This window comes from Henckelia pumila, chromosome 2, assembly GCF_033568475.1.
Source record: "Henckelia pumila isolate YLH828 chromosome 2, ASM3356847v2, whole genome shotgun sequence".
Lineage (NCBI taxonomy): Eukaryota > Viridiplantae > Streptophyta > Magnoliopsida > Lamiales > Gesneriaceae > Henckelia > Henckelia pumila.
The window spans coordinates 182,613,971-182,627,219 of record NC_133121.1 but is presented as its reverse complement, the minus strand read 5'-3'; the positions used below and the strand labels follow the sequence as shown (position 1 = coordinate 182,627,219).

Genomic DNA, 13,249 nt, shown 5'->3' with positions numbered 1-13,249 from the left:
GATTGTAGATCCCGATGTTTTAAAGCTTTAGTTTAAATTTCAGATCAATCCAACGGTTAGATTGGAATATATGATTTTTCCACAAAAGCTGCTCAGTGCTGAAAAAAGAAGGCAGCGGCGCCTACACTTTGTCTCTACTCCTTGGCTTCCCAATAAACGCTCCAAGCACACAAATTCAATTTCAAATCTTTTCCAACTATAAATAGAGGCTTGCCAAGACCATTTAGAGAAATCCCAACTCATCTCTTCTCTCCTTTGCAAGCAATTTCTCACTATCAAAGTGTTTGTGTGATATATTTGAGAGTGTTTGTAAAAATAGTTTGTGAGTTGGTTGTGCTATTGTTGTAAACACTTGAGTGTGAAGCCAAGTGTGTTGTGCTATCGTTGTAAGCACTTGAGTGTGAAGCCAAGTGTTGTGTTGAGGCTATCCTTGGAGCCCTTAAGGCCAAGAGTGTTGAGTTGTATCGGCGCGGTGATCGTGTCAAGTTGTAAGGCTATCCTTGGAGCCATCAAGGCCAAGACGTTCGAAGTGCTAGTGGATCCTTGGTTAATCGACTTAACCAAGAAGGGGAGACGTAGACGATTTATCGTCGAACTTTCATAAACATCTCTTATCCCTTTTACTGCTTTATTTACATTACGTATTTATTTACCGCACTTATTTATTTGATTGCTTAAGTCTTCCGCTTGCGTACTTGCATAATCACTTTAAATTGCTAAAGTTGCCAATAGAACCTAAATCCCCCCCCCCATTAGGTTCTAACAATATCGATTCCAAAAATTTCTTAGTGATAGCAATTGCGTACTCGGGTTGAGTAACGAAAGGGATCAGGATTTCTGCTTCATGTGAGAGTTGTCCAGTGACAATATATTAAGGATGTCAACAGAACATTTCGACGAAGTGTTCCTGTGAGTACATCTATGTGTACCGTTGTGTTTGGATCCGACGAGTAGTTAGAAATGCTAATGGACATTAGCAAGGGAACATCAGTTGTCTGATCGTGTGATGTGACATTAGCTAAGATCTAGTTCGCGAGATCTAGCAGGGTGTGTCACTAATTTTCCAGCATGTGGTGCGCGATGTCATTGAAATGACTGAGATAGTTGACGATCAACTTAGTAACCAGCGAGGTTTGCCTTTGGGATTGGAAACTTTGCAAGATCGGGACGGATCGAATTCGTTCTTTCCAGCCAGTGAGTCACATCCGTGCAGACTGTTTGTCAAGGATATTGAGTTTTAGCAATGGACTATGGTCGGGTGCGTGATAAGTAGCTAGTGATGATGGTGTCATTAGAGAATCCGAGGTGAGTTATACCAGGTGCAATGACTGTCGAGTTTTGAGAGTTAATAGGAAGCATTTCCATATATCTGTGCACTGTGGAATGTCCCAGTCAAGCATATTGGTGGGAACTTGACTTAGTCTTGGTGTGTGTACAGTGATTGCGAGTATGTATAGCTATCAGGAGGATGTCCATCGATAGAATTCATGGGTGAATAACATGTGGTCGAGATGATATAGATCATCAAAGGCGTGATGACTTCCATTGCAGTGTATGCGTGGCTTTGCAGGCCAATGGTTAAGAGATGACTTAGCGTTATTATTGGCGAGCGATGATAATTTCTTCATGGCACAGTGTTGAGTTATACTAAGAAAACATGAACTGTGATTGGTACTAGACTGGATGGTCTGAGTTCCCAATAATTGCTTGGGAAGCTTGTTTGCTTCGTTGGAGCATGGTAAGGATGACCAGTCTAGGAATTGTATTAAGCAGTTACGTTGGAGTATAGCTTTGTGTCAACTAGATTCTCTTGGGGAGAAATTCAGGATTTATTGTGTCAGCACAATGTGGGAATAGTGCTTTCTCACTAGAAGTGTTAGACACCGGGAACTTTTGAAACCATTATATGGTTAGATTCGATTAGTGATTCGACGAATGTCGTAAGCTAGTCAGGTTATGACTTGGTCTTTGTCAGTCTAAGATTTCCCTTGAGACGATGATCTCGATCAAGCGGGTGTTTGTATCCTTTGTGATCAGGGAGATCGTGGTCAGAATGGAAGATGTATCAGTGTTGTGATATGCTAGTGCCAGAGGAGTTCGACTAACAACCAGTAGCGCAGTAATCTTCAGTTGGGAGAATGTTAATGCAGTTCAGCATTAATGGAGCCTACAGGGAATTCGACAAGAGTCTGAGTGTGTCAGAAGCTATTTCGACCAGACACTTGAGCAAGGGTGTTTAAGTATGTTCTCGAGGTTTACCCTAGATTTCGAGGATGAAATCTTTCACGAGGGGGGGGGGGGAGTGGAGAATGTAGTAACCCGTATCCAGAATTACTGATTAATGAGTAATTAATCATGTGATCATGTTTATATTTAGTAAAACATGATTAAGGGGTTTCCAAAAGGGTCTAAGGAGTCCAAAAATGGGTCCAGAACACTCAAAAATGGCCGGGAAGGTTCCGAGAGTTCGGAGGGTTCGGAGGCTCCGAACCAGTTTAGGAGGCTCCGAACGGGTTCGCAGGATCTGAACTCGGATCGGAGGCTCCGAAGATATTGCGTCATTGGTGACGTCACTGATGGGACTTCGGGGGATCCAAAGTCAGGATCGGAGGCTCCGAACAAGAACGGAGGCTCCGAAGTCAGGAACGGAGGATCCGAACCAGTTCGGAGGGTCCAAAGTCAAGTTCGGAGGCTCCGAACTTTGCCTATAAATAAGGGGCCGAGATTTCATTTTCAACTCGTACCTCTTCTTTTTCTCTCTCAATTCCTTAGCCTTCTAACTCAGATCTAGGGAGATCTAGGCGTCCTATCGAGAATCCGAAAGTGGCAAAGCGATCCAGGCGTCGTAGCAGAGCTGTGGCTTAGTTTTGAGGCAAGCGACATCAAAGGGCAAACGACGAACGCAAGTATAGCTTTGGCTTCCTAAAAATATTTAGGAGTATGCAATAGCTTAGTTAAGGCTTTTAGAGCTTAATTAATGATGCATGGGTAATTGCATTTTAGAGTTCATGATAGGCTTGGAACCTAGAGTGGGACTGCTAGGACTACCTATAATAAGGTACGTAAGTACTGACTGAGATAACCAGTGGGTTTTGCATGCTTATATGTTGCATTTGTGTATCATATTATTATGCAGCATGTGCATATCATATTGTGTATGCCCATATTTTGAGATGAGTCATGTAGGGCCGCTCAGCCCTGTTCGGACGATCGATGTCGAGTGCCCCGCAACCGATGGGTTGGCCGACACTGGCATCAGTAGGACATGGTATACGTCCGTTAGGAATGAGCAGTGTACACAGGGTTTGATCCCCGGGTTGTACCACTCATGTCCTAGGCGCCATTACTGAGCAGTTGTATAAAATTATCCCAGATATGGATACCCTGTCATTTGCATGCATCATATTTGTATGTTCTACCAGCGCTTTCGTCTTGAGCTTAGAGCTCACGTCCAGTCTTTTCTGTGTATCTGGACACTCCATTCGACGGGGCAGGTGTAGGTGCAGGATTGAGCCCCAGGAGCTTGGAGTAGCCAGCGACCAGTGAAGACAGCAGAATTGGCTGTAGGTTTTTTCCCTTTAGGCTTATTTATTCGATTGGTTTGTATAATCGAATTTGCTTAACCGGTTGTATTCTGCCGGTCTGCTTTTATTTAAGTCTTCCGCAGCAATTTATTTAATGCATGCTTAATTATGCTCTTAACTTTGATTAGGTAGTGGATCCGGGTTGGGTCTCTACATACACTGTGATGATTCAAGTTAGAAATGACGAATAAAATTCTGATATTTGAATAAATTGATTTGTCCCTGATGCAGTGTAACTGTTCATTTGGCCACACCCCTTAGAGGAGTAACATAAAGGTGAATGATCAATTAATTACCATGAAAATGAGATGATTTTTTGTGTTGTGTTTGCTTCTTTGTTCGTATTAGATTCAATATGCTTATATTTTTTGAAATTATGATTTTGTATACATATATATGAAAATATATTTTTGATGTTTGTTATGCACCATAGGCTCCCATTTATTGAATGTTTTCTCAAACACTCACCTCCTTCTTTACTATCCCTCCCAAGATAAGAATGAAGAGGAACTTCAAGAAAAAGAACATATTCAATCTTGAGATAATTAAAAAAGAGAAATTAAAAAAACGCTGCTATTATTTGAGTTTTGGTGTCCCTGTGATGAAAAGTTTTATCTCATGCTGATGTATCTGGTTTATAATATGCATTTGGATATGTAAGAAAACAAATTTCGTCATGAAATAATATATTGGATTTTGGTTAAATTTTGTGCTGAGGCTTGCTGTTTTTTAATCTTTTTTGAAAGCAACGTCGAGTCGCGCCCCAGACTCGGGGCGTGACAATTAGATTTCAAAATATTCATTGGTTCATCAATGATGATGTGCCACATATCATCGTCTTGCGCTGATAAATGTGTTTGCATATGAATTTCAATCATCATATTGTTTTTTGGAAACCATAAGTATTTGTTGAAAGAAGCCATAATAATCAAATATTCGACATGAGTTATGTAAAAACTCCTCTCTGATACTATTTTTTAGGATCAAAAATGTGTTTCGAGGAGGGATGAATAAATACTTTCAAAATTATTCTTGGAATTGTGTAGCTCAAAATTCTATTTCTCTTAACAGATAAGTTTGTGCAAGAATTGAGCTAGTCAGCACAAAAAAATCCTACAGCAAAAATCGAGCTGGTCACAATAAAATGAATTTAAATGCAATAAGTGTAAGAATACAAGGATTTTTATGGAAGTTCAAAGTCTAAGATTGTATGTCTTCCCATATTCTGCTTCTAGAAAGATTTATATTAGAAGATTTGATTTATACAATCCATCGTAAAAACTCAATCCAATCAAATCTCTATTAGACTCCTAGTAACACGGTATAAAACACTCTATCTATTCAGAATATTTTATGATAGAGTTACAATAACAACAATTCAATCTTCAAGGCTTTGTAGGCTTTTAAGTGTAGCACGATTGATCCCAAGATTGATCTGATATCATAGTAAAGTGTTCTGAAAGCTTGAATGTTTGAGCTGGATTTTTCAAAATAGCTTTAAGCTTTGTACGAGAACTTCACAGAGAATTCTTGATTTTTTTTCATCCTTGATCTTTGATATTTATAGACAAGAATCCAACGTCAAATATATAATCGGTGTAATTCTATTCCAAAAAAAAAATAGTTTAAATTCAAGAAAAGTGTGTCATATGTCTTTGTCTTCTTCCAAAAAATAGTACTGTGGCTTGGGGCTATTTGGACCGTAGCTAAATACGGAATCCAACGACATTATTCAAATTTTATCTTGATCTTTAAATAATTGGATCACTTTCTCATATTTAAATAGTCAATTTTCCTAATTGTTCTGCTTTGTCTTTGAATATATTGAACTGGTTCATAATCACATAGTTGACTGATACTAATCAAATTGTATTTCAAGTTCTTAAACCAGTAATACATCTTTAATGATTATGTTACTGTGGATAATCTTACCCTTACCCACGGTCCTACCCTGTGAGTTATCACCAAAAGTGATAGTTGGACCATTGTTTTTAGTGAGTTCAGATAGTAGTTTAGCATTTTCAGTCATGTGTCTCGAACAATCACTGTCTAAGTATCATGATTCATCCAGTTTTTCTTTAATACTTGTTACCTGCAGTCACAAAGTTGAATAATTTTGGTACCCACATCTATTTGGGTCCACGAGGGATTAATTCTTTAGGAACCCAAATCTGGAATACTTTAACCAGTTTACCAGTTTCAGTGTTCCTATAGGTTTGTGCTAAATTATGTGCTCTAGGTCATGGAGAGTGATGTGCTTGTGATACCATATGTTATTTTCCCTTTCCCAAGTTGTTGAGTTGCCGATATCGCTTCTGAACTGGTCGCTGATTGTGATATTGATTTCGATTTATTCTCATAGGATTTGGTTGACATGTATTAGTTCGTTCGAGATTTTTAACAGTTTCAACTTTAGTTCCTCACTAATGAAACCGATACCAAATATTTTCATGTTCATATGCTCTATTGACTTCCAACTCTTTAAGACTGGTTTATCATGTTCATTTTCCTTAACTGCTCGCACAAAGTGTATAAACTTCCCTTTGCACGTATTCAGTTTGAGTAGAGTACTTGATTCACCAATATCATCAGTTTTACTAAACCTTTGACCACTTTTGTCATTTGCGGGTTTCTGTAAACTGTGCATCTGTGTCAGCATGCTCGAAGATCTATTCCATGAGCTTACTAAATCATTCAGCCTTTGATTTTCCATATTAAGATTCATAAGATCGATCTTAAGTTGCTCATTTTCAGTCTCAAGCTTGGCAATCTCTGTTTCAAGATTACTTTTATCAACTGATTGCTCCCAATTAGGTTCAGTTGAAGTATCTTACAGATCCTTTTACTTTGCTTTGACCTCATCAAATGCTATTGACAGTACTCATTAGCCATTTCGTGAGGTGTTATGATGAGATCTTCTCTAGTGAATTCATCTAAACTAAAATCGAATACCTGTTCACTTTTTGCTTGTTCATGGTCATTTGCCATTAGGCATTTCACTTCATCCTCATCTTCACTGGAGCTGGAGGAGTAGTTTGACTCTTCTGATTCACTATCAGTTTCTGCCCACTTGGCTTTGCTATCTTTAGCAACCAGTGCCTCATGCTTCTTTCTAGAAGTGTACTTGGCGTCTTTTGAACTCCTCTTTCTTTCAACCTTCTTCTTTAATTTTTCTGTCGATCTTTTCTCATCCTTCTTTGGTTTAGGACAATTTGCTATAAAATGTCTTGTCTTTCCACATTTGAAGCATGCCCTTGGTTCTTCATTTGCATTTTTCTTTTGAAAGTTCTTTCTATAGGATCCTTCTTGATTTATTCTGATAAACTTTCCAAACTTTTTCACGAATAGTTACATAGCATCACTACTTAGCTGTTCTGCAGTTCTCTCTTGTTAAGCAGGTGACTCTACTTTGACTACTGTTAAGGCTTTGTCAATTGAGATATAGATTGATCTTTTTCTCGAGTTTTCAACTCAAACTCATAGGTCTTTAGATCAGCACATAGGTCATGAAGTTCTAGTTTATTCAAGTCCTTTGATTCCTTCATTGCCATTGTTTTTACATCACATTCTTTGGTAAGACCTCGAATAACTTTCAAAATAACTTTTCTATCGGGATATGTTTTTCCCAGAGCATTGAGTTCAATCACAATGTTACTAACTCTTACATCAAACTCTGCCATAGATTCTCCAGACTTCATTTTGATATTATCAAATTTTTGAGTAGCCACAGACAGTTTGTTCTCTTTTGTCTGCTCATTTCCTTCACATAGCTGAATCAGTTTTTCCCAAATCTCTTTTTCAGTTTTACACATCTTGATCTTGCTGAAAGCATTTTTATCAAGAGTCTTGTATAAAATATCGTTGGAAACATTGTCAAGATTTGTCTTCTTCTTATCTTCAGCAGTCCATTCAACTCTTGGCTTCTCGATGTATTTTGGTCCACCACTGGAAATAGCCACATCAGTATTTACCTTGGTGATAGTGAGAGGTCCATCAGTGATAGCAAACCACATTTCGACATCTAGAGCAGATAGATGAGCTTGTATACGAATTTTCGAATCATCAAAGTCCTCTTTGGAGAACATAGGGATCTTGCTGAATGAATACATTTTGGTAAAGTGTTCAGAAGCAAGATAAAAACCTCTCTCTGATGCCACTTGTTAGGATCGGTTTAGAGTGTAAAAAGGGGTGAATACACTCAAAAATATTTCAATGAGAAGGGATTGTTAAATAGTTATGTATGTGTGTGTGTGTGTGTATATATATACATATATATATACTAGAAAACATGCATGTGCGTTGCACGTGGGGAACATACGATGGAGTAATTAAAATTCGAAACAAAACTAAAGCAAAAATTTCAATAGGATAATCTCATGAGTCAACTTTGTGGCATTGATTTCATAATTAGGTCATCCATAAAAATTATTAATTTTTATATCAAAAATATTTTTTTTTTTTATAAATATGAGCAAGATTGACAGATATCAAGGATAAAGATCACTAAGACACTCTCACAAGAGACCTAAAATTAATTAACTCAATAAAAGGTAATAACAATAGTATTAAATATCAGCAATTCAAGTTAATCACTCATATTAACCAATTTAGAAAAAAATATGTGTTTTTAATTTTTTTAAAGATTTGGAGTACTAAATTATTTCAAATATATTTTTTACCGTATCATTTTCTTTTGTCATATTCATATCGTAGTGATCTTTTACCATATTTTATTAAAATAATTTATAAATTTAACTACAAAAAAAACATTGGTTGAAAAAAATGATTAAAAATTATAAAATTAGAAAATAAAAATAATCATATTAAAATGATCTTTCATTATGTTTTATTTACGTAATGTATAAATAAAAATCATAGAAAATATTGGTTGCAAAAAATTTTAATTTACAAGTTAAAATTGACAAGATTCTCATCACTAAGTACATGCAACAGAGTTTCATAAGTTATTCAGTCTATTGAGTGTTTCTAGCTATATTATCGAGACCTAGCATTATAACATTTATATTTTATTATTGTATCTAAAATACATAATCATAAGCCAGTGGTTGTCACATGGTTACAAGAAACAAGAGATAAGCGACCCTACTCAACTGATTATTTCAAGAGATATCATGTTCAACGTGATTATAATCGTGCTTCATATGACAGATAACACTGCAACATATAAAAATGCATACTCAGTTGGATATCTCAGTCAATACTTACGTATCTCTAAAAAACCGATTTAGTAACACATAGTTTATAATGTCCCAACCCAAAGATAAAAGAACATCAAAACAAAAAAAAATTTAACATTTATCTAAACGTTTTTATTAATCCATTAGATGCTCCCAACAACTACTACGTATTCAAGAGTATCTTTTATCTGTTGTTAGTTCGTAGAAGTCGAGAACCCTGCAACTGAGCACAATTTTGTTACAATCTCAGTAGTACGTTGAGCCTGATATCTCTTGAGATAGTCAGTTGAATAGGGTTTCTCAACTCTTGTTTCTTGTAACTGTGTGACACCAATTGGCTTATGATTATGTGCTCTTGTAGTTGTGCTACAAGAAAAATAATCTTTAACAACAGTTAAAAGACAACACTTTTTATAAAAAAATGTTGTAAAAAAATTTAACACAACGCTTTTTATGAATTGTGTTTTTTTTAAAAAAAAATAAAAAAAAAACACAACGCTTTTTATATGCCGTTGTAGATGAACGTTCTTTCTACAACGCTTCGTTTAAAAGTGTAAAGAGAGGAAATAAAACCCCAAAAAAGGCCATTTCACCAATTAACTCATTGGCTCAAAAACATAGCGAACCCTAGCTACGCAATTGAAGATTTCAAGAGCAAGATCTTTCGATATTTTCGTTCTCGATTGATTTTCGCAGCTTTCCACGCATCCCTCATCTGCTCTTTCTCAAAATTTGTTGATTTCAATCGAATTGCGTGTATTTATTTACCGAGGAACGCCATTAGGAAGCAAAAGAAAGGCCCCCCGTTCAAATTTTTGGCCCTTCTAATCTATGCTCCGGTTCTTCCTCTCAGTAGGTCGTTCCCCTCTTCACGTGCGTATTTTTCGGATTAGGTTGAAATTTTGTTCAATTTGCGACGTTTCTGGGATTTAGTTGGAGTGCTACAATGTTATCTTTGCTAACAAGTCGAGTGTTTTTTGCTCATGGGTCAGAGATTTTGCAGGATCGATTGTTTACAACAGTCTTGGTTGGTGCCTTTGCTCATGGGTCAGAGATTTTAGGTCGAAAGATTAATAGGAAGAGAAACAAGTAATTCATGGACATGTGAAGCTGTGATGCTAGTTGCTGGTCTAACACTCCTCGTCACTACCGGTCTCACTGTTTGCAAATTCGTCGCGGCTAAACGAGGCTGCGATTTTAGCTTCTTGGGACCCTTTCTACTCTGTGCTCTCTTGTTATCATTCGCTTTCGGGCTTCTGTGAGTATGCTTGTTCATCTTTACTTACCTTTTTGTTTTTATATCTGAACTCTTTTCATATATACTTATATCATCATGATCATGTGATCAAATAAAAACTCACTTTTTAAGTGTTTTTGGTGCGACATTTCTTTCTCTGAGGTGCCCATGAGTCTGATCGATGTTGATCAACTTTATATGGCAACACGTGAGACGTTGAAATCGTATTCAAATTTTGATATATTGATACTTCGTACTAAATCAAAGTATTTAACTTGGTTTTTACTCACGGGCAACATATTGCTAGCTGATATAATATACAAAACTGAAGTTGAACTATGCGAGAACTCCCACCAAGCCCTCTAATGGTGCCACCACCACCATCTTCCTTGAATAAATCGAATGCCGATCTTGTACTATGGCCTGGTGGTGGTGGGAACGTCTGCCATTCTGCTTGCGCTGTACAATCTCTTTGTCTTGAAATGGTGCACAGATTTCAGAACCAATCGGGGTGCGATGATTGATGGTCGGTGGTCGAGTGGGAGATATCATAATGTTGATTTGGACAGCTTGGTTTTTAGTTTCAAGTACAAGAAAGGGGAGTCGACTCAAGATATGAGAAATGATTCTGAGTGTGCCGTCTGCCTATCGGTGTTCGAAGAAGGCGAGGAAGTAAGGCAGTTGCCGATTCGCAAGAACTCATTTCATGCGCCTTGAATTGATATGTGGCTCTACTCCCATATTCTTAAAATAACTTTAAAAATATTTTATAAAAGTTTTTAAAAAATACTTTTATAAAAATATATTTTATAAGTTTATGTTCAAACGGGTTTGGCTAAATGTAGCCTATGTCTAATTCCAGAGAACAGAGCAAGTTTCTGTTTCCTCTATCAACATGAATTTCAAAATTTGAGTGTTTGACAATGCACAACAATTTTGGAGAATCACAGGTTCACAGGTTCCAGTCTTATAACTAACTGTTCCTAATGGACTTGGGCCGAATTATAACTCCAGTTACTTGAGCATCTACGGTGCTTTCCTCTCTTGTTACTGTTGATATTGAAGATGTGATAAGTTGATCCAATCTTTAAAAAAATGAAGAACGAGAAATTGATGATGATATCAAACTCTCGCAGAAAGCAATAAGAAATGAGAGATTACTGAATCAAAGATTACTTTTATTGATCTAAGAGATAATTACAATCAATCAATTTCATAGCCAAAGTAATGGAAGAAGTTTACTGGTAGGTATTTATCCTAACAGCTACTCTGTAACTTGTCTTCTTGGTGCTTCGGTTATCAAAACCAGTGATCTTAATCCATGAGGTTTCAACGTGTGATGCAAAAGTTTCCTTGACTTATGAATATGACTGCCACTATTGGCACCAAACTTGAAAACTAGTAAAGACGAGAGGCACGGAAACCAAATCTCTTAAAAAAAAATTTGGCCAAAGATGAAGGTTTAGTTTCAGAGGTTCTGCCTGTCCTAACTCCTAATGTTTAGAGACGTTTACCTAACATTTTCATATTTTATAGTTTTTACTCGTTTTTTATTTTCGGTTTTTGTAATGTTAATCTTAATTCTTAAACAATATCTTTTACCAATTGCAGTACCTACATTTTGCTTGGTGCTTATCGTCTTAGGCGCTGGTATCTATGGAGTGACGAAATAGGTGGTGTTTCAAATCATTTGTTTTTTCAAAAAAAATTTCCTTCAGATATACTACCTTACATTTACAATATCATCCGGTTCTTTAATGTAAGTACTCATTTTTTTGTAGACGTCGCAATCCCTAAGTCAAACTCGCCATAATGGGTTTCTCAGGTTTGTGACACACTAACATTACTTGTTTTTTTAACTTTTGATAATGTTTTACTTTACTTATTAGGCTTTCTTAGCCGTCACTGGCTCATGACCTTCTCAGTTACTAATTGCAGTATCTACTATCTATTACTATATGTTAATTAGTCTCTGCATAATAGCAAAAATTTTTTGGTAGGCTCGGTTTGATCTCATTTTTAATTGCAAAATCACTCCCCTTCCTTTAGATATTCTAGAGATGATGATATGAATTATGATTGAGAAAAACGAAGAAGGTGTTCGACGATAGAGATAGATGATGTTTTTTTTTCATTATGACATATTTGATATTTGCTTTACTATACATATCTTTGCAATCTAATTGCAGTTGCGACTAAATTTATCGATAAGTATTTGATATTTGCTTTACTATACATATCTTTGCAATCTAATTGCAGTTGCGACTAAATTTATCGATAAGTCAATAAAGATTCATTGCACAATTCAATGTGATTTTGTTTTCCTTTTGTTTTTTTTTGTTTTTTCGCTTGCCCAATTCAGATTGTAATATCAATTTTGTAAAACTCTCAGGTCATGACCGCAACTTGCTGGATTAAGGATGAGGATGACTAATAATTTATGTGATGTTGTCGACTTAGTTATGATATATCAGAAATATAATATTAAATAGGGAAAAAAGTCATTTTGATTTGCAAATTAGAGAGGTCGAAATGGATTTAATTACCTTCCAAATTATTTCACAATATTTTTTATTGTGCATAGGTAATATTTTTAAGTATTTTGTTAGGATACTGACATATCTAGCTGAGTATGCATATTTATGTGTTGTATTATTATCTCTCATATGATGTATTTTATCCTATCATGTTACGTACATATGAACATTTGATAATCACGTTGAGTTTGAAAACAAAAATATAAATTTTATTTAAACATATAATTTTTGATTAATTTCTGAAAGTAGAATAAAAAGATTATATAATTATAAGATTTTAAAAAAAAAGTATCGCAATGATATGTTATTTGGTTTTATTCAAGTAATTTATAAATTTAAATCATAAAAAATATTGATGGAAAAAATTTTATTTTAGCACATATTTTCAAATTTTATTTTTAAAATAATCAATGAACGTAAAGATAAAAATGATACAAAAAACTAACAAATAATGCACAATAATAAATGAGAAAATGAAAAAAAAAATCAATAAGGAAAACCATTACTAAGGGTATCAAAGTTAAAAAAAAAAAATAGTGGCTTCATTTTTAAAATAATCAATAGACTCAAAGATTAAAATAAGATAACAAAATCAAACAAATAATGCACAATAATTAATGAAAAAATGGAAAAAAAATTTAATAAGAATAGTATTAATAAGGGTATCAAAATAAATGTACAATGAAAGCTCCA

The 13,249-nt window shown here is 35.4% G+C and overlaps 1 long non-coding RNA gene across 6 annotated transcripts; it reads left to right on the top strand.

The window, feature by feature from the left end:
- The first annotated feature begins 9,363 nt into the window (after window positions 1-9,363).
- Window positions 9,364-12,666, top strand: LOC140884580 (uncharacterized). 6 transcript variants are annotated; one of them, XR_012150678.1, is made up of 5 exons: window positions 9,364-9,634; window positions 9,786-10,040; window positions 11,631-11,692; window positions 11,801-11,844; window positions 12,412-12,666. It is a non-coding gene; the product is annotated as an uncharacterized lncRNA (long non-coding RNA). The 6 variants fall into 6 exon arrangements; XR_012150677.1 differs by having other exon boundaries at window positions 9,775-10,040; XR_012150675.1 differs by having other exon boundaries at window positions 9,364-9,638.
- Window positions 12,667-13,249: the final 583 nt, after the last annotated feature.